A 25,159-nucleotide genomic window follows, 5' to 3' on the forward strand; every position below is an offset into this window, starting at 1 on the left:
AAGGTCAATAGCCCAGCATAAAAGATGAAGCTAGTGCAAAAGTATTAGGCAAGTGTGCTGTCAAAACTTCATATATATATATATATATACACACATATATATATGGATTTATATATATATAACATATATTTAAATTCTTGTATACACTTAATAATGTTACATGAAAATATGTTACATGAATATATTAACAATGTTATGAAACCTTTGATTTTAAGAACTGCCCAATTTATGAATTGTACTTTGATCAATTAAATTATGTTAAATTCATTTTATTATTAAAAGAGAAACTGACATAGTTCCATTATTATGTACTGATTATCACTTTTCCAGCCTGTTACAAGTAGTAGGGTGAACATCAGGTGTAGATAACTTGTCTTTGGAGATCTGCCCAGATTTCACTATATGAAAATTGGTTACATTAGGAAACCATTTCTTATTGGTAAGACACTGCTTAGGAGGCCCACATCCCCTATTTCTGTTCCTGAGTTTGAATCCTGGCTCCAAGTCCAATTCTAGATTAATGCTAATTTATACCTTGGGAGACAGTAGGTGATGGCTCATGTGGTTGTGTCACTGCGACCCACATGGAACACTTAGATTGAGTTCCTGGCTCCTAGCTTTGTGTTGGCCCAAAACTGACTTCTAAAGGTGCATGCGTGTGCACACATACACACACACAGAGACATACTTACACATATAGAGTCTCTCTGTGCCTTTGCAATAAATTCATAAATATTGGTTACATAACTACACCTAGCCACAGGAATACCTGGAAAATACTGAGCAGCTCTGTCTCCACTTAAAATTGTAGGGAAAGGACTTAGAATACAAAATAGAAGATAGCAAGATTTTAAACAGGGTTAATAGTAGAGCTAGTTGCCCATGCCTCAGGCACATGGACAAAAATCTTATTAAGGCAAGCAAACTAAGAAGATATAGCCATATTGCAGACTCTTTTGAGTAAGACTCACAAATTGAGTCGGCTGATGTTATGTTCTTCAGCTTCTCTCTTACTTATTAAGGAACAAGTATAGGCCGAGATGTTATGAAGATAACAATCTATTTATAAAATACCTTTGCTATCACTGAACTTTAGCAGGTGAAACATGCAATAAGCCAAAAGGCAATCAGAAAACAAGAGATATATAAGATGATGAAAAGAAAAATTAAATAAATTACACTGTATGACATTTAAGGTGAGGTGTGAAAGAAAAGAGGTCAGTCATGGTAACAGTAGGATGGCAGAACATTCCTAGAAGTGAACCATTTATTGCAAAGACCCTAGAAGAGAAACTATTTGTTTTAGAGCAACAGAAAGATTGGAAATCACAGTAAAATAGAGTGACCAGAGGGGAGAGTGAAAGGGCTAAGCCTGATCATGTAGACAACGGCAAAATATACAGGGCCATAAAGAGTGAAAAAAGCAGTTGGATTTTTTTTCAAGTAAAAAAATGAAGTCCTTTTGAGAATTTGAGAGTTGCAATATTGATCCAATTTTATTATTATTATTTTTAAGATTTATTTATTTATTTTGAAAGTCAGTGTAAGAGGGAGAGACACACACACACACACACAGAGAGAGAGAGAGAGAGAGAGAGAGAGAGAGAGAGAGAAAGGTCCTACACCAGTTGGTTCACTTCCTATATGGCTGGCAAAGGCAGGGCTCTGGGCCAGGCTGAAGCCAGGAATCAGGAGATTCATCTGGTCTCTTAACTGGGTCGTAGGGGTCCAAGCACTTGGGCCATCTTGCACAACTTTTTCTAGGCTATCAGCAGGGAGCTGGATCAGAACTGGAGTAGTTGGGATGTGACTGGCATCCATTTGGGATGCTAGTGTCACAGGCGATGACTTTACCTGCTATGCCATAATGCCTCCTTCCCAATTTTATTACTGAAACACATAATTAAGAATAGAGTTTTATAAAAGTAGGATGACAACAGCAATACTCATTCACTACAAACTTTGATGTATTTACCCTAAATAAATGAAAATAAATGCTTATTACGATATTTGTGCATGTCTATATGTATATATAACCATGTGTGTTTATGTGTTGTATGTATATACATATGTGTGTATGTGTTGTATGTATATACAGCTGCCTTAAACTAGAAACAACTCAAATGAATATCAACAAGTGAATTGATATAAAAATTGTATTGTATTCATACAATGGAATACTAATTGGCAATAAATACATTATGGATTGTTAGGAAATAGAAAAAACAGCTGAATCTCAGAAACATGCTGAATGGAATGTCATGTTTTAAAGGAATTTATTAATACATCATATGCTCAGGGTTATAGAAAATGCATGAGCGTTATTGTAATACAATTCTCATGTTAATGTGATATTAATACAAAGAGAACAGTTTCTATGTAGTTCTTAGATAAAATTCTAAGAGTACAATGATACTTTTCTTCCTCCTTTACTTTAGAAAAGAAGGTATTATTTAACTTATATAAATTCCTCAACTATTAAGTCTAGGTAATAGTACTGCAAAGCAAGTCAGATGTTGCCAGTGTATGGAGTAAGGTGAAGCATCACTGTAAATGGGAATGAAAAAAGTATTGTGAGATCATGAAAATATTGTGTATATTGATTATGGTGGTCATTACACAGGTGTACACCTTTGTCAAAGTTCTCTAAATTTTACACTTAAAAGCAGACATCCAGTTGTTGATACATATAACTTATTAAAGCAGAGCTTTTAACATTTTTGTGTTTTTCTTTGTTAAGAAGGTTAAAAGGAGTAGACAGTGTTTGGAAAATCTTAACTATTCTTTGTTAACATGCTAAATCATTTAGGAAAAACTTTAAGATTTTGGTATGGAGAGCATTTATCTGAATTATCTGCTCTATGCCTAACTATCCGGCCTAAATTACTCAAATTACTTTTTTAACCCTTAGGCTTTTTTTTTTTTTGGCACATGCTTTTCTTTTTTATGGAAACTTTTTTACATCCCTTATCATCTATTTAATTTCTACTCCTTCTTCAGTTCTCACATCAAATTCATTTCCTCCAGGGAATAGTACAACTTCCCCTTTTATGTCTTTTTCTCATATACTATATCCTCACAAGATACTGACAAAATGCCTTGATAAATGAAGGTCTCTATCATAAGATCACGAAATTGAAAACTAAGCCCATTTTCCCCATTACTCTTCACTGCATTTATCAGCAAATAACAGAATTTGGCAATTAGAGTTTCAAAGACTGTTACCAAAGCCACGGAAACTCAGAGTCATGTATGTAAACACACTGTGTAGAATTTTGGGCAATGGCTTGCAGTACTTATCTATTTGAATTTATATTAGCATAAACATATCCATTTATCAAGATTTGGAAGTTTCTACATACAAGGAGACATGGGTCAAGTAACTGATAAATACTTATGCAAAGGAAGAGCTAATTGTTGTTGAACAGATGGATAATTAGTCGAAAATGATCTTAGCTACATGAACTGATAAGTTAAGGATATAGTTTAACAGTATTATAAATTTTACCCAGTGAAATATCACCAATTCAGAATCACAAAAGAAAAGCACTTTGAATTTATCATCTTTTCAAAGACTTTCTGTACGATACAGTCCAGAGTTATAAATATCTGAAAACTGAGCAATAACTGAACAGATGGCAATAATGACAGAATGTTTCAAGACCATGCCCAAAATCAGAAGTTCAGATGCAAGAGGAAACAAATGGCATCAGAACTCTCTACAGTAGTTAGTCTTTCTTTACTTATCCATGCAAAAAGTGTAGGAATAAAGGGATGTAACTGAAACCTGGAAAGGCTTTCTAAATTTTCTACTGGCCTCCATGTAGCTGAGTGGTTTTCGGATATCTGAGAGGCGGGCATACCTGGAAAATAATTTTCTGTATCTATGGAAACCTTTTTATGAAGTTGGTTGAGATAAATATGGCTGTCTAAATTTTTGGTAGAGAATGAACTCTGCTACCTATAAAAGCAATATTAAAAGTCCCCCAGGGAGAGCTAAATAGAATGAGTGATTTTATTTTTTGTGGTATGATTATAGACATAAGTCTTTTAGCTGAAAATAACACTGTCTTACAGGGAAGTGGAAAAGTGTACACTCAAATACTTGATAGCTTTGAGAACAATTACATGAACATTTGAAAGCTAGTTTGTATACCTGATGCTTCTTCTCAAGTGAGTTTATTTTTCTCATACATTACATTTTTACTTCTTTTAGAGTTTTCTTGGTAATTCTCACTCAACTTTACATCTGTTATAATGTATAATTACATTCAATATATATCATCTTATGTCACTCCACATAGTTTTGGGGCAGAATTATTTTCCCAAATTTAAGGAAACATAACTAGAATCTAGTGTTAACTTGATTTTTATTTTTAGTATAAATTTATTAATATAAATTTTGTTTTTATATAAATGTTATGATTGACATATAGTAATTGTGTTATTTATGGGGTACAATGCTTTACTTCAATACATAAACTAATTAAGTTAGTCAACTATCCTTTCATTCTCCTTATCTTTTCCCCATGTCTGATGCCTACCATTCCATCTCCTCCTGTTCTTTACGAAGTATAGAATATATTGTTGTGAATTATAGTCATCCCCCTGTGCTGCGGGATGTATAAAGCTTATACCTCCATGTGACGGTATTTTGGAAAAAGTTATTCAACATCCCTCCATCTTCCCTCCTTTAATCCTTTCTGGCTTGTAATAATCACAATTCTAAATTCAATAATTCATTTCAGAATTTTGATAATTTGATCTGATTTTCATACATTAGAGACCGATTCTAAGTGTATAGTTACAAGTTTGACAAATGATTATATTTTTTTTTTGACAGGCAGAGTGGACAGTAGAGGGAGACAGAGAGAAAGGTCTTCCTTTTTGCCATTGGTTCACCCTCCAATGGCCGCCATGGTAGGCGCACCGCGCTGTTCCGATGGCAGGAGCCAGGTGCTTCTCCTGGTCTCCCATGGGGTGCAGGGCCCAAGGACTTGGGCCATCCTCCACTGCACTCCCTGGCCACAGCAGAGAGCTGGCCTGGAAGAGGGGCAACCGGGACAGGATCTGTGCCCCAACCGGGACTAGAACCCGGTGTGCCGGCGCCGCAAGGCGGAGGATTAGCCTACTGAGCCACGGTGCCGGCCAACAAATGATTATATTTATGTTGCCTGATTCCAATGATTCTGATATTCAGCTCAGTAATATTTTTCGCTTTTGTTGTATATTTCAGTTTAAATGATTTTACAAAACCATTCAAATTCTTCAATATTCTCTTCTATAGTGTCCAATCTGCTCTTTTCTCAAAACATTTATATATAGTCTTTAAGTTTTAATGCTTTTCATTTGGTTCTTTTTTTATTCTTTAGAAAGTTTGCAAGAGTGTATTTTATAGAGTATTTAAATCTGTTATAACTGTTTTTAAATAATCATAATCCAACATTTGAATTGCCTTTTGGTCTACTCCTTTTGATTTATTTTTTTGATGATGCGTTGCATTTTCCTGCTTTGTATATGTCTAATACAATTTTCACTTTTCTACTGACATTTTTTAAAGTTCATGTCATATAGAGACTGGGTTTTGTTTTATTCCCTAGGAAAGTCTTGTTTGTCCTAGCAGTTGACTCAATGGAAGTTCAACTTTTCCCTAACTAGGCCTGCACTTCTTTTTCTTTGTACTGGCATAAGCTAGAATCTTTTCTTAAATTTTGACTCTTAAATATTTCTATTAAAAGCCTAAAATTGGTACCTGGTTTCTAGTTCTGACTCCTTAACCTGGCCCCTTCCAGTGCAGAAGCTGTGAAGCAGTGATGATGGCACCAGTAGTTGGGTTCCTGTCATGCATTCGAGAGACCTGGACTCAGTTTCTGACTCAGTTTCAGAGTCCAGTACATACTCACCATTGTTGATCTTTGGGAAGTGACCCAGCTAAGGAGCTGGTCCTGTCAGGAGCTCTTTCTGTCTGTCTCCATATCTCTCTGTCACTCAAATAACTTTTTTTAAAAGATTTTATTTATTTTATTTGAGAGTTAAAGATACAGACAGTGAGAGGGAGAGACAGAGAGAAAGGTTTTCCTTCTATTGGTTCTCTCCCCAAATGGCTTCAATGGTCAGAGCTGTGCCGATTCGAAGCCAGGAGCTGTCGGGGCCAGTGGCCCTGGCCCAACATGAGATGCAGCAGGCTGAGGCTGTCCCTTATTTAATCCTGTTTCCAAGACTTTTCGTCCCATATTCCTGCAGGCAGGATGTGACTTCTGATGAAGGTTTATGATGTTCTTTGCTCTATCTGCAGAACTTGTACCCTGATCATTGCTACTTTGTAAACTTGCTCTGTTCCTGTGCTATTCATGATTGCACACAATGAATGTTATCTGTATGGGGTCTGGGGTATATATCCTTGTCTTTCTGTGTGCTCGCTGCTGGAGACTGAAGGGTTTCCTCAGGGAGACTGCCTCCAGTCCCTCATTGCCGGGCCCCCTACTTTGGCTTGGAACGCGATGAGGCAATAAACGTGGTGATGAATTGACTGAGTGCTGCGTGTCTCTGTGTGGTTTGTCGGGTGGCCTCCAACAAGGAGCCAGGCACTTCTTCCTGCTCTCCCATGTGGGTACAGGGGCCCAAGTCCTTGGGCCATCTACTGCTTTCCCAGGCCATAGCAGAGAGCTGGACTAGAAGTGGAGCAGCCAGGACTAGAACCAATGCCTACATGGGATGCCGGTGCCACAGGCGGAGGATTAGCCCACTACGCCATGGCACTGGCCTCTCAAATAAATTTTTAAGGATATTTCTTAGAAGTGTTTTATCCTCATACCAAACAGCTATAAAACATTTTCTCACTTTCATAGTCATTTGGCTGTTATGTTCTCCCTGAATCTAGTTCAAGGAATAGTAAAGAGGAATATTTTATTGGATTTAGGTCTTTTCTATCTCTCCCTCCCCCCTCCGCTCTTTCCTCCTTTCCTTTCTTCTTTCTTTTTCAACTTTGTCCTTCTAAGAATTTCCTTTTCATGCCTGAGACTCTTGTGACTCTGTACTCCATCCTATGACTTCTCATGCCAAAACAATCTTCCCTGTGTGTTGTTCCAAGTTACAGGCTTAGTAGGGCTCTCATGGAAACAACCAAATATATGTGGATCTCATCCAATGCATTCCTTGATGGAAGGGCTTGTATCTACTCTAGTTTCTGCTTGCTTTGGGCCTCTTTTCCAGAATTTTCAAAAATCGTGTTCCATGTTTTTCCAGAGTTTACCACTGCTACCAGAGGATTGTTACATTGAAAAAGCGAATCTACCATTACTGAAATCCAGTTTGGTTTTCCAATACCAAAAAAAAAAAAAAAAAAAAAAAAATTGCTATTGAACTGTATGTCAGATTTTCCATCTATGAGAAGTTGCAAATGCTTGTTTATTGTTTATTATTAGGAATCTTATGAGATAAACTGAATTAGTTTAGAGAATTTTGCCGTAAGAAATGTAGAAAAAAATGGCATATAAGACAGTTTCATCGTTAGTTGATTCAGTTATCTCACCTACAATGATTTGGGTTTCTAAAGGAAGTGCATTGCTTCTTCTCAGAACATGAAACAGCAGAATGAAACGTGTTTGCAAATCAATCAAGAGTGAAACATGTTTACAAAATCAAGACCATACGTACCAATGGTAAGACTCGTTGAGAATGCATAAAAATTCGTTTTCAGCTCTTTCAACCATAGCATTGACTCCAAAAATAAGGCCCAAATATGTACAGGGAAGTTTGTTTACTCAATTTAGAACCTATCAGATTTTATCATTGGTGTATTTGGAAATGAAAATGCAAAATCCCAGTTTTGGCAGGTGGCACTGTGGCAAAGCTGGTTAATCTGTTGCCTGCAGCATTGGCATCCTCTATGGGTTTGAGACCCACCTGCTTCACTTCAATTCCAGGTCCCTGCTAATGTGCTTGGGAAAGCAGCAGGAGATGTCCCAGTGTCTGGGCCTCTCCATCTATGTGGAAGACCTGGAAGACACTCCGGGTTCCTGGCTTCAGCCTGGCCCAAACCTAGCCATGCAGCCATTTGAGGAAGGGCCTCTCCAACTCTGTAACTCCCTTTCAAATAAATAGATAATTTTTTTAAATCACAGTTTTTATTTTATTCTTTATCAGAGTTTATGATATACTAGCACTTAAATAACCTTTACTTAATAAGAAATTAACTAAATGACAATATATTTTTCTCAAACACTAAAAGAGTTTACCAATATGCTCTAGCTTAAGTTGAAAAAGTGGGGTATATTGAGTAAGATGAAGCTCAATGAGGAAAACGTAATGTGAATTGTTTTAAGAATAAGCAAAGCATCTAAAATATGCCATGGTATTCCTAGTCATAGATTTAAAATACATTGTGTGATTACACTGGAATTTAAATGATAATTTAAAGCAGCAGCAACCTATTATTGTTTCTATAAATTAGGTCTCTAACATAATCTGTTAACATGATTTGACCTCAAATCGGAAAAGATTTTCTCAGTGTCAAATCTTTCAAAGAATTATAAATGACATTGAAACTAACTAAAAGCCATCTTTGTGTAGATGCATTCTATAAAATACACATTTTCAGTGTTAAGCTCTGGTTTTTTCTTAAAAGCTATCACCTGCATATAAAACATGAAGCTTTAAGTTTGGACCACAGATATATTATCAGTCAGAGCTAGTACTCTCTCAGATACATCTAAAAACATCCTCCACTCCTTACTACCTTATTCCACAGCATTTTCAGATTCTACTCTCAGGTTTTCCTTCTCTCTCCTCACCTATTGTAAAGCCGAAAAATTACACTTTTGTTGGGCTTTTACAATTTCTTTTTGGGAGAAAGAGTAAAGGTCAGGCAGCATTCCATTTCAAGAAGATAGCTAAATGGCTGGCATTAAAGTGTCTGCCAAAATGATGGAGTAGTATTCATTTTCATTTTCCAGTGAAACCATATGAAATAGCAAATAAAAGCACTCACTACCTTTAATGTCAGAATTTAAATTAAAAAATCTTTCATGTACCTTCCTCCTGAATCAAAACTTATTACAGCTGATCCATATTGACTTCAATCCCTTTCCTCTTAAAAATAGCTTCAAAAACTGAATTACAGAACATATTTTAAATAAAAATAAACATTTAAATAATTGTTCAATATTTAATTTTACCTTTATTATTAAGCAAATTAGATCCAAATTTTCCAAGAAGCAAGAGAGTCAGTTACAATATGATCTATATTCTATACAAAAAGCCGAGGCTTCTAGATGTATACTTGGCACTGTTTCCAAGGAATAAAGATAAACCTTTCTTGTCTGTGTGTATTTGGTGTGTTTTGTTTTTTGTTTGTTTTCTAACATTTCAACAGTAGTTCTAATTATAAGGAATACTAATTCCTATGTTTCATGATGAAAAACCATAAACAAATGCAACCTTCATAAAAATATTATTAATTGAGTGGTAATTATCAACATCCAAAGTGATTCCATTTATTATCTGAGTTTTTTTTTAAATAATTCCAATATCCTTAATAGTTAACACTGTAAATATAATTTCAATGTTTTGGAAAGAATGTATATTTAATTCATTACTAAATAAATTATTTTAAAAGTTACCAAATACATTGAATAAAGTTGTACCTCTGACATAACAACTCTTATTGTTTTCAGAGGATAATTCAGAAAATATCTCCTCTATTTGACCACTTGATGTAGATATTATCTCGTACAAGAAGTGATGCATTTTACATTGGTGAGATCATAGATATTGATGACATGAGCCTTGGCTTAGTCACATCTTCTCACAATCCTTCATTTACAAACAATTTTACTCCTTTCATGAAAAAGAAGTTGTATTGCCTGGGACAAAGTAATGAGAAATTAGTAATTAAATAATTACAAGAAATATAGCATGTACAATATTGTACACTGGCTATTGTTCCCCTTGCATAGAGTGAAATATTTGGTTATGTGCACTGCTTTTCACTGGGTGCTGGCATTTATGTAGTTGCTAAGAGGGTGAAGTGAATGACTGCAAGCTTAGTGATTAGGATAATGAACTATGTGGGAGCTGTGTAAGATTCTGTCTCTGAGATGAAATAGCTTCTGAGGTGACATTCCAAACACTATATGTATATAGTGTATATATATATATGTATATATATATATTTACATATTCATGTACATATATATCTATTTCTACATACTCTGTATTCTTTGAATTGCATAAGAATCTGACTAAATAATTAAGAATCATCTGGGGTGTTCTACAGCAATGCTAATACCAGCAGTGTCATCAGTAACATGAGAATTTATTTGTTTTAAAAACATTGGTTTTCATTTTTCTTATTTTTCTTATTTATTTTTAAGTGACCAGTCTATGATGGGTTGGATTAAGATTTTTAAGGGATTAAGATTCTGGTTGGGAAACTCACATTCTAAATTGGAGTGCTTGTGTTAGAGTCCTGCCTCTGAGTCCCGATTCTGCTTCTTGCCAATGCAGACCCTAGGAAGGCAATAGTGATGGATCACATAATTGGGCTCCTGTCATTCATGTGGGAGACCTAGATTGCATTTCTGGGCTTTTGCTTCAGAACAGGTCAGCCTGGTCCTTAAAGGCATTTGGAGAGTGATCCAGCAGAAGGGAGCACTTTCTGTGTCCCCACACATCATAGTTAATTAATTAATTAAAATAATACAAACCTGAATAGCCATGTATTACCCTAATTTAGTAGCAAAGGATTTTACATAATGATTTTTACCTTTAGGAATTAAATAAATATATCTAGTAACACAATATAAAGAAAAAGTTAAGTAGAAATATATGAATATAATAAAATCAAAACTTTGCACCAGTCTAAAAAATTACACACATTTATTTTTCTCAGTATTTTAGAAGTAAGAGGATTAGTGTCCATGAAATTTTATTAATTCTTTTCCTATGAAAAAATAGATATGGTATAGGAAATATTTGTGTCTAAGTAATGTGTCAATTGATTAACTTATGGAACTCTCATTGTGAACTTCTGTTATGCCTGATATAATTGCTTTGAAGAGAGCTTTATAAGGAATAAAACATTTTCCTTAATACTGAATCCCAGGAGAAAACTAGAAGTAACAAATATATACTGAATCCATAAATTTTATATACTCTGTCTGTAACTTTAAAAAAAAATGTATTTATTTATTTGAAAGAGTTACACAGAAAAGGAGAGGCAGAGAGAGAGAGAGAGAGAGATCTTCCATCTGCTGGCTCACTCTCCAATTGGCTGCAACAGCTGGACCTGCATCGTTCCAAAGCCAGGTGCCAGGAACTTCCTCCAAGTCTCCCACGTGGGTGTAGGGTCCCAAACACTTCGGCCATCCTATTACTGCTTTTTCTGGCCATAGCAGAGAGCTGGATTGGAAGTGGAACAGCTGGGACTCGAACAGGCACCCATATGGGGTGCCGACACTACAGGTGGCATTTACCCTCTATGCCACAGCACCTGCCCATCAGTTTATAACTTTTACTTATTTAATGGGGAAACTTGAATGATTCTATGGTCCTTACAAACAGGTAGTCTTAATTCTACCTTTAGTTACAGGTGTGGGAGAAGAGACACACTAAGAGGGAATATAGTTGTGTATATTATAAAGTTCATTTGCTGAAGAAATGGAACTAGAGGCAGACATACCAGACAAAATTACATCCAGGTAGAGATGGGTATGAACTTAGAAGTGATCTGGAGAACTGTATCTTCTTACCTATGAATATGTTTTACTATTTTGACTACAATATAGCCATTACATTGGGAATATGAAATGTATTGTGGTCTTTTCTTTTCATGCCTCCACAACATTCCACTACTAAATAGCTAAAAAAGGATGGATTGCATGTATTTTAAGTAAACAAACTTACAAGAAGTAAGTATGTGTGTGTATATGTACATGTTTCTGGCGAAAGAGGAAAACAGAACTATGGAGCCATTCAAATGTTCCTTTTTAGGAAGTTTACCTTAAATATATAAAAATGATAGATTAAAAGTGATATCAGAAAATTATGTACATTTTGAAACTGGGATTCTCATTTGGGCACTATGCATAATAGGTTAGTAAAGCAATATGGGACAAAAGATATGTGTGAAGCTACAGAAGAGTGAGAACTATTAATACAATGAAAAGCCTCAGAATTTATTTCAGGTTTTACTAATTTTTAAGCTTTCCTATTAAATGTAAGTATTTACTTTCACAAAATTCCAATTTCCTGTGAGAGGCCTGCATTATTCTATATTCCTTACAAACAAAACAATATTGATTTAATATTTAAAGTATATTTGAATGTATTTGAAAATATTTCTAAGTTAAATATGCAATTGTAATGCAATACAAGAGGTGGTATTGATAATATGGTTAATAACTAGTACTCCTTGCCATTTTAAAAATAAGAAGTTGAAGCTCAAAAAAATTAAATGGTTTCTTCAGAGTTCTGCAATTTGTAATTACAAGTTACCCTTTGATGCCAGTTTATCTGTCTATAGTGTCTATATCTGTTGTACTTTCTATTCTTAAAACTGTGAAAATACTCTCATGGGCTCTTGAGCCAGATCCGAATGATTTCTGTGAGTGAGATCCCAGTGGAAACAATGGGGCCATCAAAGAAGGAGGTACCTTTCTCTGAAGGGAGGAGAGAACTTCCACTTTGACTATGACCCTGTCAGAATAAGATCGAAGTCGGCGAACCCTAAAGGCTTCCATAGCCTTGGCAACTCATGACTAGAGCCTAGGGAGATTACTGACGCCATAAACAAGAGTGTCAAATTGCTAAATCAACAACAGGAGTCACTGTGTACTTACGTCTCATGTGGGATCTGTCCTTAATGTGTTGTCCAATGTGAAGTAATGCTATAACTAGTACGGAAACAGTATTTTTACACTTTGTGTTTCTTGTGTGGGTGCAAACTGATGAAATCTTTACTTAGTATATACTGAATCGATCTTATGTATGTAAAGATAATTGAAAATGAGAAAAAAAAACTTGGTATTAAATTGGAAATTGCATAGAAAATTAATCAATTTTTAAAAAAATATCATGTAGGATCTCTGTCCTTAATGTACTGTACATTGTGATTTAATGCTATAACTAGTACTCCAACAGTATTTTTCACTTTGTGTTGCTATGTGGGGGCAAACTGTTGAAATCTTTACTTCTTATATACTAAACTGATCTTCTGTATATAAAGAGAATTGAAAATGAATCTTGATGTGAATGGAATGGGAGAGGGAGCGGGAAAGGGGAGGGTTGCAGGTGGGAGGGAAGTTATGGGGGGGGGGGAGCCATTGTAACCCATAAGCTGTACTTTGGAAATTTATATTCATTAAATAAAAGTTTAAAAAAAACTGTGAAAATATTGAGTTCATATTAAATTCTGTGTTAATTCAGTAACAATAATATTTGCAAGTGAGTAAACCTGAAATATTAGTACTTCAATATATTAAATGCCTTGTTTTCTCTCACTGGCAATCCAAATTGAAGCAGGCAGTTGGGGAGTATGGTTATTTTTCTCATGTCACTGAAGAAAACTCTTTCATTAACAAAATGTGATTGTTGAAGTCATTCTATTCATATATTCTTATTATTCATATAAACATACTCACCTTTATGAATTTACTATGAAAGATAGGGTATATTGGATTCCTTTCATATTTTCATATTAATTTTAGCTAACCCATCAAATATAAACTCACCAGATATAAATCAACTGGAATACAAGAAGATAGAGCACAGAAGATGGTGCCAAATGCTTTTATTTCACACTTGGAAATACTGTATGCAACTTCCATTCACAAACTATTAACTAAATCTTTGCAACATGCTTCCTTCAGGGAGCAAGCAGACACAGGCAACACAATCAATAGCTGGAAATAAATTTTCAAATGAAAAGTGTATCCGAGGGAAGTATAGTACAAACCTCTCTGGAAAATCTTTTTTTCCTTAAGTACTAATTCTTTTATGTTATAAAATCTACTCTTAGCCTTAAAGGGATGACTTATTATTTAAAAAAACATGAATCATAAAACTAGTAGAAATAATCGTTCTTGGGCAATAATAATTGTTTCAGAAAATTAAATGTTAAACAATATAATTTCTTTTTCATTTTACAAGAAGAATTTTTACTAAATGGTATGCAGATTTTGGTTGACACTTCGTTGACAGTAACTCTAGGATTTTATAGATTATAGCTAGAATGAAAGACATATACTAATATACCATGCTCTATAATTTTCCTTTAAATTCACTGTTTACTTTATAAATAATTCCTTACTTAACTTTTCTTTCTTGTCTACTTTTTGTGCTTCATCTCATGAAATATGATAATGATTTTATTAATGCATTTTTAAAGTTTGAGGCAACTATCTATGCTTATAGACATAGTTATGAATGCATATATAAGTATGTAGATAAATAGAAATACTCTATGGTTATTTAGTATAATAATCAATGATATTTGAACCAGTGTAATTTGCATTCAACACATTCCTGTTCCACTGATAGTATACTTCTGAACAAATTTATGATTTTTACTCTGATATGTTTGAAATGTTCACATCAATGTATCAAGGAAATGACAAAATCATTCATAAAATTAATAACATAATACTGATTTTTCCAGCCAATCAAAAATTATAATAAAATAAAAAATATCTGATGGATCATTGCCATAGCTTTAGTATTCTTGTATTTTGTAAAACAATATTAATACTTTTGGGACACTTAAAAAAATGGGATTAGGTAAATTTTCATTGCAAATTTTTCATCTATTCCTGTATGGGCTTAAAATTACAAAGCAGATTTTATAATTTCCTGCCTGAATAATGTTTCTGATTGCTTACTCTGGAATATGAAAAATAAAAGATACAAATGATGCAAAAATAATGTAGTTATCTTCAGTTAAGTGGCACAGGAGACAATTTTTTTTTTCTCAGAGTAAACATCTTCTCAGAATGACAGAGAAAATCATGGTTTATCTTTACTCAGGATTTAATAATACATATAATTATAATGTCTATATCATTTATATACACACATATATGTATTCATTATGAAAGATAATGTATATTTGTTTCTGTTTATATTTTATATTCATTATAGTTAACCAACCAAATGTAACTCCACACAAACAAGTAAACACTTATTTGCCTACATAAACCTACATGTACCTAAGTATATGCATATCTATACACATATAAAATTTATGCCTATTTATAATTTGTAAATATGATTTCTACCAAGGCTACATTTTACAACATCTGGTATCAGAAGCATTTTCTCCTTTCCCACAAAAAGCATGGATTCCAAACATAAAATTTCAAATTTCACTTAGTTTTCCTTTATTTACCTAGTAGCAATATACAGATACATTCTTCAAAAGACAAAGCAAAGTCTCAAACTGTCAAAGATTAAACCTTGATCTTGTTGGACTCACATATATTGCCTTTAACAAAAAATAAAGATAGCTTATGCTGAAGTCAGCAAAATGGAAGAAATATATTAACAGTAGATTCCAGTATTTTTCTGGAAAAAAAGAAAGCGTTCCTTACATTTTATTATTTTACATTTTAAGTTTGAGAAATGCTACAAGGTGAAATGGAGCCATCCAATGGAAGAACCTCAGTGGGACTTTGTTGTGCTTCCATATTCTAAGTCATATACCTTAAAATTAGTCTTTCAGATTTCCTCTGTGTATTGAATAAAGTAGTTTGAATTGTATACATAAACAACACATGCATATAAATTTAAAAGTTTACATCAGTGAAAACTTCATCTTATTATAACGTAAGATAACCTATCAATATCTACATATTACTCTAAAGTCAGACATTTGGCAACAAGGTTTTCATGTTGCTTGAGACACCTATATCCACATCACAATGGGGTTTAAGTCCCAGAACCACTTCTAATCCCAGCTTCCTGATAGGGTATACCGTGGGAGGCAGCAAGAGAAGACTCAGGTCCTGGATGTCTGCAACCCAGGTGGGAGACACAGATTGGGTAGTAGGCTCTTGGCTTTGGCTTGGCCCAGTACTGGCATTTAAGGTGTTTGGGGAGTGACTGAGTAGATGGAAGATATCAGAATCTGTCTCTGCCTCTTTGTCCTTCTTCTTTTCTAATAAAATGAAAATAAATAAATCAAAAATGTTAATAAGTCAATGTATATCATAAAAATTTTGAAGTTGTATAGTATATAGTATATAATTAGAAATTTTGATTTCAATGTTTTTACTGATTGCACAAAAATAAATATAACTCTTTTATGTTCCTAAGTTACTGGTTTTTGAAATGTGATCATTCAAGTAGGAATATTTTAATTTTTTTTCATATAGAAGTTTATTATAATTTAAATAAGTAAATATATACATTATAAATGTAGTTTATTTTGATTTTTACAGAATAAACCAGAATGTATATCTATAAGAAAATGGAAGATATAGAATTAATGTATTTTTCTCTGGTTCCCTATGTACTTCAATTATGTTATTCCATGAACTGTTACAATACTATTTTAGGGAATAAACCATATTTATTGTTTTACTCTCCCCAGTAAAAGCACTGAAATTTAGAAAGTTTAAATCAATCTCCTTATTACAGAGAATAAGGCATGAAATTTATACTTTAATTTTGTCTATGTGACTCCAAAGTGTAGATATTAATATAATATACCATTTATTTCCTTGTAGCAAGGGAAGCCTTCCAAATCAAAAAAAAGCATGACTTACATTTGAAATCTTAAAATATACAAATTAAAAATATGTAAATTTTATTTGTTATGATTTACCAAGTTTTAATTATGTTTAGTTGGTGATTAAATATGTTATAATCCTCACTGTAGTCACCCAAATACCTTCATAAGAAGCAAATGATAATGAACAACAAATTAATGTATGTGAATTTAGAAACTCAATGAAATGCAATTGAAAGCAACAAGAGGAAAAGAGAGATAAATTATCTGCACTCATACAGAAAGCAATGAAGAAAATGAATAAAATATACAACCAAAAGATATAGGTTATCTGATTGGATTAAAAATAAAAAAAAAAACTGTCTTGAAAGGATTCACATTAGATAGTAGGATACACATAGGCTAGGAGTGAAGGGGTGGAATGCAAAAGCTTTTTAATGCTAATTAGAATGTAGAAAGCCAGGCTGACCATGTTTATTATCAGAAAAATAGACTGAAAGTTAGTTATCAAATGATATGAAAAAAAATCAAAGTGGTAACAGGGTTAATTTCTGGGAAAATATAACAATTTTAAATATATACATGCCTAACCATGAAGCATCCACATATATACATGCAGCACATATTCACAAAAGTAAAAGCAGAAATGAACAGTAACCCAGCAATGGCAAAATTTACATTCTTCTTCAGCACACTTGGCACATTCTCTGGCATAGATAACATGATAGGCTACAAAATAAGTTTCAACAAATTAAATAGCTTTGATGCCACTCTGAGTTTCTTTTCTATTTTTTTTAAAGATTATTTATTTGAAAGTCAGTTACACAGAAAGAGAAGGAGAGATTGAGAGAGACAGACAGAGAGAGAGAGAGTTCATCTATGCTTGGTTCACTCCCCATTTGGACACAATGGCTGGAACTGTGCCGATCCAAATCCAGGAGCCAGGAGCTTCTTCTGGGTCTCTCACTTGGTTGCAGGGGCCTAAGGAGTTGGACCATTTTCTACTGCTTTCCCAGGCCATAGCAGAGAGCTGGAATCAGAAGTGGAGCATCTGGGGCTGGAACCAGCGCCCAAATGGGATGCTGGCACTGCAGGCGGTGGCTTCACTCACTGTGCCACAGTGCAGGCTCCTGAGTTTCTTTTCTAAATGGAATGGAAATGAAATAGAAACTGACAGTAAAGCTAAAACTGAAAAACAAAAATTACGTGAAAATTAAACAATGATTTTTCCATTTAAAATTTTTAAAAATTTATTTATTTGAGAGAGAGAGAAAGTCTTTGTATATACTAGTCTACTCTCTAACCTCCCACAATGGCCTGGGAAACAGTCAGAAGATGGGAACACGATCCAGGTCTCATGTGAGTGGCAGAATTTCAACTCTGATCAATCATGGTTGGTTTCCATGTTCTATTTTAGCAGAAATTTGGAATCAGGATCCAAAGGCAGTACTCAAACACAGGTACTCCAATGTGGGATCCAAGCATTTTAATGGTGACTTAACTGCTAGGTATAATGCCTTTCCCAAACAGTATATTCTTTTTTCTTTTAAATTGTATGTAAGTTATCTAAACTTCATTCATTTCATATATACAAATTTAAGAACATAGTGATTCTTCCCCCCCAACCTCCCTTCCACCTTCACTCCCACCCTTCTTCCTCCTTCCTCTCCTATTCCCATTCTTATATTTTACAAAAATCTATTTTCAGTTAAATTAATACTTAGCTAAATAATACAGTGTCCTCCAAAACCAAATGATATATTCCTGATCAGCCAACTAGTCCAAGAAAACATCATTTGGAAAATTATAAAATATGTTGAATGAACAGAAATGAAAACACAATACAATGTAATTAATGAGATGAAGTAAAAACTGTGCTTAGAGGAAGGGTTATAGCACACACTTCCAGTAGAAAAATGAGAAAGACCTCAAAACAATACTGAACTGTACAGCTTGAGAAACTAGGACAAGAAAAACAAACTAAGCCAAAATTTAGGAGATAGAAGGAAATATATCAGAAATAAATGGAAGAGTGTAGAACAAAATGAAAATTAATTAAGTTGTTTTCTTAAACATCAACATATTGGTAAGTGCTTATCTATACCAACTAATAGCAAAGAATAATCAGAAAACGAACATCATAAATGAAAGGAGAGATTACAAATGATGGCACAGAAATGAAAAAAGATATAATGAGATTACTAAGAAAAACTATGCATCATTAAACTGAAAAACATAGACTAAACTGATAAATTCTTTAAAACGTAAAACCGATCAAGTTTTAGTTATGAATGAGCAAAAATCTCCAAGCTAAAACTAGTAAGGAATTGAATCAGTAATTGAAAACACTCAACAAAGAAAAACCTAGAAGGAGAATTAGTCACTGGAGAATGCTATGAAGCATGTGAAAAGAATTAAACTATAATTTCCTGAAGTATTTTTAAAAATTGAAGAGGAGGTAGCACTGTCAAACACATTTTATGAGGTCAATATTATCTTTATATGAATTTCAGACAAGACTCTATGAGAAATAAACTACAGACCAATATCCCCAATAAATAACAATGGAAAATTCTTAACAAGATACTAGGAAACTGAATTTAAAACCACTTTTAAAGGATTATCTATCATGAAAATATGAGATTTATTTTGGAATAAAAGGATTGTTCACACATTGAAATTAAATAATATACAACATTAACACACTAAATGGAAAAAACATATGATCTCAACTACTGAGAAAAAAATCATAAGACAGAATTCAATTAATGATAAAGCATTATATACACTAGGCCAGCGCCGCGGCTCACTTGGCTGATGTTCCACCTCTGGGTCCGGCACCCCGGGTTCTAGTCCTGGATGGGAGGCTGGATTCTGTCCTGGTCGCTCCTCTCCCAGTCCAACTCTCTGCTGTGGGCCGGGAGGGCAGTGGAAGATGGCCCAAATGCTTGGGCCCTGCACCCCCATGGGAGACCAGGAGGAAGCACCTGGCTCCTAGCTTCAGATCAGTGCAGTGCGCCGGCTATAGCCGCCATTTGGGGGGTGAGCCAACGGAAAAGGAAGACTTTCCTTTCTGTCTCCCTCTCTCACTGTCTAACTCTGCCTGTCATATATATATATATATATATATATATATATATATATATATATATACTAGAAATAAAAGAAGAGTAACTCAACAAAATAAAGGTCAAAGTTAACGTACTCAACAGAGAAAAGTAAAAGTGTTTTATTGCACAAATCTTTTTTTTTTAATAACCTCATGAAAGAGAGGGAGGGAGAAGCTGGGTGGAAGAGAGAGAGAGAGAGAGAAGAAAGAAACACTCCCATCCACAAGTTTACTCACCAACTGTGCAAAACATCTAGGACTAGGTAAGGCTAAGCTTGAAGCTCATTCCGGATATTTCATATGGGTAATAAGAACCCAATCACCTAGCCGTCACTCATTTCCTCCAATTGTCCACACAGTCAGGAATCTGCAATCAAGGACTGAAATTGAAATCACACCTAAGCAATCTGCCAATATAAAATGAGACATCCTGACTAAATGATCACCTATGATTTGCGTATGTCTGTAAAAAGAGAAACAAGCAAAGCCACACTTTTTTTTCCCACTTTTATTCAACATACTGTTGGATATCCTCATTGGAAAATTAGATTTTGAAAAATAGCACTAAATGAAGTAGGAAAGGAAGATGTAACACTATTTAATCTGTACATGACTTGATCTTATATGTAGGAAAAATTATAAACATCACAAAATGTACTTCTAGAACTAATCAATTCAGCAATGTTGCAGAATACAAAATCAGCATGCAAAAATCATGTGCGTTTCCATACAGCAAAAAAGAAAAAAACTATTTGGAAAGAAAATTAAGAAACCTATTACATGTAGTCTAACAACTAAAAAAGAAGTGCTCAGAAATAAACTTAACTAAATAGGCAAAAAAGATTTTTGTGCTGAAACTACAAAATACTACTGTGGAAATCAATGGTGTAAATGGAAAAATAAAAACAACTGTGCACCTTAAATATAACTGAAACATCTGAGATAGTCTGTTTTATAAACAAGAGAGGTTTATTTTGGCTCATGATTCTGAAGATTCAATTCCAAACAGCACAAAACAGACTGGCAAGGACTCTACTTGGCTCCTTCACATCATTGTGGGAGCACCCATTTAAATGTAGCTTTCACCCCAATTAAAGTCATAAGGATTCAGTGTTAGGGGATCCACTCTAATTTCCTAATATATTCTAATCAAGTTCCAAAATGTACAGTACTAAACATAAGGATTCAATGGAGTTAGTGCATAGATCTATTGATACAGTATTTGGAGGATCAAACTCCTGCATGAGTTTGAATGTTTAATCATACTCAAGCCATAGTTGCATTCCATATTCAAGGGTTGGAAGACTTAATATTAATAAAATGCCCATACTATCCAAAGCAAGTTACATATTTAATGCAATCCCTATCAAAATTCCAATGAGAAGTGTTCATTGTGGTGCAACGCATTAAGCTATTCCTTGAGATATCCACATTCCATATTGGAGTGCTTGGGAATGAGTTCTGCCTCTGCCTTCTTCCTCTTCTTTTTTAAAATGATTTATTTATTTATGTGAGAAACATAGTTACAAAGAGAAGAGGAGACAGAGAGAGATGTCTTCCATCCACTGGTTCATTCCCCAAATGGATGCAAAGGCCAGAGCTGAGCCAATTTGAAGCTAGGAACCAGGAGCTTCTTCCAAGTCTCCGACATGGGTGCAGGGGCCCAAGTACTTGAACCATCTACTAATGCATTCCCAGGCCATCAGCAGGGAGCTGGATAAGAGGTGGAGAAGCCAGGACTTGAACTGATGCCCATAAGTGATGCCGGAGCCTCAGGTGGATGCCCAACTTATAATGCCACAGCACCAGCCCCTGCCTCTGCCTTTTGATTCAGCTTCCTGATAATGTTCCTGGGAGACAACTAAAGTACTTGAGTCTCTGACACCCACATGAGAGATATGAATGGCTCATCTAAAACTATAAAAATTGGCATATGATTCAGCAGTCCCATTTCTGAGTATAAATCCAAAATAAATGAAAACATAATATTTATGATATTTGTGTAAACCCATATTCATTATAAGATTATATAAAAATAGAAAGATATGGAAGTAACCCAAATTCCCATAGAAGACTGAATGACATGTGCAATAGATATGTGCAATATACATACAATGAAATATTATTCAGCCTAATAAGTGAAACCCTATCCTATACTACATCATGAGAGAACATTGATATAGTATGATTAGTAGAGTAGGTCAGTCACAAGGAGACATAAGTGGCTAATTCCTCTTATTTGAATATCTAAGGTAGTCAAACTATTAAACAAGAAAATGAAATGATGATTTGCAGGTTTTGGTGATGGGAAAGGGAGTTGTTCAATTGATAGAGATTTACAGGTATGTAAAATGAAAGCTTATACAGATTTGTTGTACAACAACAACCATGACCATGAACACTGTGGTACTATATACCACATGCTTAAGATGGCAGATTATAGTTTTTAACACAACACAAATGTAAAATATAAGTATTTTTAAAACTGCATGGTACTGGTACAGAAACAGAAGAATAGACCAATGGAACAGAATAGAAACACAAAGAAATCAATCCAAATATCTACAGCCAGCTTATATTTGAACAAAGATCTAAAACCAATTCAAGAAGTAAGGACAGTCTATTGAACAAATGGTGCTGGGAAAACTGGATTTCCACGTGAAGAAATATGAAGCAAGACCCCTACCTTACACCTTACACAAAAATCCACTCAACATGAATTAAAGATCTAAATCTATGACCTGACACCATCAAATTATTAGAGAACATCAGAGAAATCCTGCAAGATATAGGCACAGGCAAAGATTTCTTGGAAAAGACCCTGGAGGCACAGGCAATCAAAGCCAAAATTAACAATTGGGATTGCATTAAATTGAGAAGTTTCTGTACTGCAAAAGAAACAGGAAAGTGAAGAAGCAACTGACAGAATGGGAAAAAAATATTTGCCAATTATGCAATCAATGAAGGATTAATGACCAGAATCTACAAAGAGATCAAGAAACTCCACAACAACAAAACAAACAACCCACTTAAGAGATGGGCCAAGGACTTAAATGGACATTTTTCAAAAGAGGAAATCCAAACGGCCAACAGACACCTGAAAAAAAAATGTTCAGGATCAAACTAAAAAGCTGTCTTCACCTTAATGTTTATTTTAGCTCAATTCACAATAGCTAAGACCTGGAATCAACCTAAATGTCAATCAATAGTAGAATGGATATGTACTCTATAGAATATTATACAGCAGTAAATAACCTGATACCTAAAAGGAATCCTGTAGAAGTGAAATGGACACTATGAGAAACAATGATATGATCAGCCCTTGTTCTCACTGTTGAGGAACAACTTACTATTTTATTCCTTTTACTATTTTCTTGTTCTTCTTAATACCATTTATTGAACCCTTTAATTAACATACAATTAGTCTTAGGTGTTTAAATTTAACTGAAAATTGATCCCTGTTAAATATAAGAGTGGGAATAATAGATGAAGGAGATGTACAGTCAGGCATATGCTCACTCAGACTTACCCTTAATGATAGAGCTAGAAACGTGCCATGGGATTCCAATTCAATCCCATCAAGGTGGCGAACAGGCCATCAAAGAAGGAAGTACTTTTCTCTGAAGGGAGGAGAGAACCTCCACTTTAACTATGGCCTTGTCTAAATAAGATCGGAGTTGGCGAACTCAAGAGGCTTCCATGCCCTTGGCAGCTCATGACAAGAGCCTGTGGTGATTACTGACATCATAAATAAGAGTGCCAATTGTTAAATCAACAATGGGAGTCACTGTACACCTACTCCCCTTGTAGGATCTCTGTCCTTAATGTGTTGTACTATGCGAATAATGGTAAAACTAGGACTCAAACAGTACTTTATACTTTGTGTATCTGTGTAGTTGTAAACTGTTGAAATCTTTACCTAGTATATACTAAGTTGATCTTCTATATAAAGATAATTGAAAATGCATCTTGATGAAGAATGGGATGGGAGAGAGAGTGGGAGATGAGATGGTTGTGGGTGGAAGAGAGGTTATGGGGCAAAAACTCACTATAATCCAAAAGTTGTACTTTGGAAATTTGTATTTATTAAACAAAAGTTGAGGAAAAAAAATAAAATAAGAGTTGCTGGAAAAAAAAAAAATGGGCCTCTAACACCATGTGAGAAACAAGAATGGAGTTAATGGCTCCTGGCTTCAGCATGGCCCAGACCTTCCAGTCCTTGCCATTTCAAGAGTGAATCAGCAAATGGAATATCTTTATCTTTTTCTCTGTTTCTCCTTCTCTTTCTGTCATCTGCCTTTCAAATAAATAAGTAAATGTTTTAAAAATAGGAATTTTGCTTTAATTCTGTAAATTTCATTTCTTTGAGATCAATATTTTAGATATTTGAAATTGACTTGCAATGTTATAGATTTAATGTCATAGAATAACCAAATAACATTCAGTACTTGAGAATAAAACTTTTCCCAATCTTGTCATCACATTTGCTAGCATTTATTTTTGTGCTGCTTAGTATACCCAAGCTGATATAGGCGAGACTTATATGAGCTAAGCTCAAGGTGTTCATATATAATCCTAAATTGTTTAATAATGAGACAATTATTGATTTGTGTTGTTTTCCAAAATCTTAGATTCTAAACCAAGGAGGAAGCATCCTTCTCTAATTTGAATACACAAGGTCAAACACATAGAATCATGAGTTTAACAGTTTCAGGGCCGTGGAATTATTTTGCTTTCCTTTTTTTTTTTTCTCCCTACTACATAGCAAATAAACTACAAAATCCTTTATAAAAATAAACAGAAATCTGGTTATAAAAAGCACTGCAATATCCAGATTTGTACTATCACTGTGGGATATTTGGTTTCTATTTTTTTTTCTTCTGATACTGTATCAGGTTAAAATTAATGTTCATTTTCTTTCAGAGAGATTCCCATTTATAAAGTAATCAATAACAGACATTTGGTTTCAAATTATTCATGTTACTATCGTCATTTGCTAAAATCTATTCAACCCAATCACTAGTGTGATACTTTCAAATTGCAAGTCTGATCATTATATTTTTCTTTTCATAATTTTTTATCTTATAATTTTAGTTAATTGCCCAGAAATTCCCTTCATTGATATTCTTACTCTGCTTTCATGTTCTACCACAGAAAACTTTTTGACATGATTTCTTTATTTGTACTTCTGTCTTACTCATCTCTTTACAATAATTTGAATCCTCCAAACACAAAACCTGAGTGCAATTGCACTTTTGTTATAATAATAATGGATAACTTTTGCGATGTAGTAGAATTGGCAGACACAGCCTGGTGGAAATCTTCAA

The 25,159-nt window shown here is 34.2% G+C and overlaps 1 non-coding gene across 1 annotated transcript; it reads right to left on the reverse strand.

Annotated features, from left to right (window-relative positions):
* Positions 1–24,716: 24,716 nt before the first annotated feature.
* Positions 24,717–24,790, reverse strand: LOC133762647 (small nucleolar RNA SNORD79). The gene has a single exon (XR_009866317.1). It is a non-coding gene; the product is annotated as a small nucleolar RNA SNORD79 (small nucleolar RNA).
* Positions 24,791–25,159: the final 369 nt, after the last annotated feature.

This window comes from Lepus europaeus, chromosome 6 (assembly GCF_033115175.1).
Source record: "Lepus europaeus isolate LE1 chromosome 6, mLepTim1.pri, whole genome shotgun sequence".
Taxonomy (NCBI): Eukaryota; Metazoa; Chordata; class Mammalia; order Lagomorpha; family Leporidae; genus Lepus; species Lepus europaeus.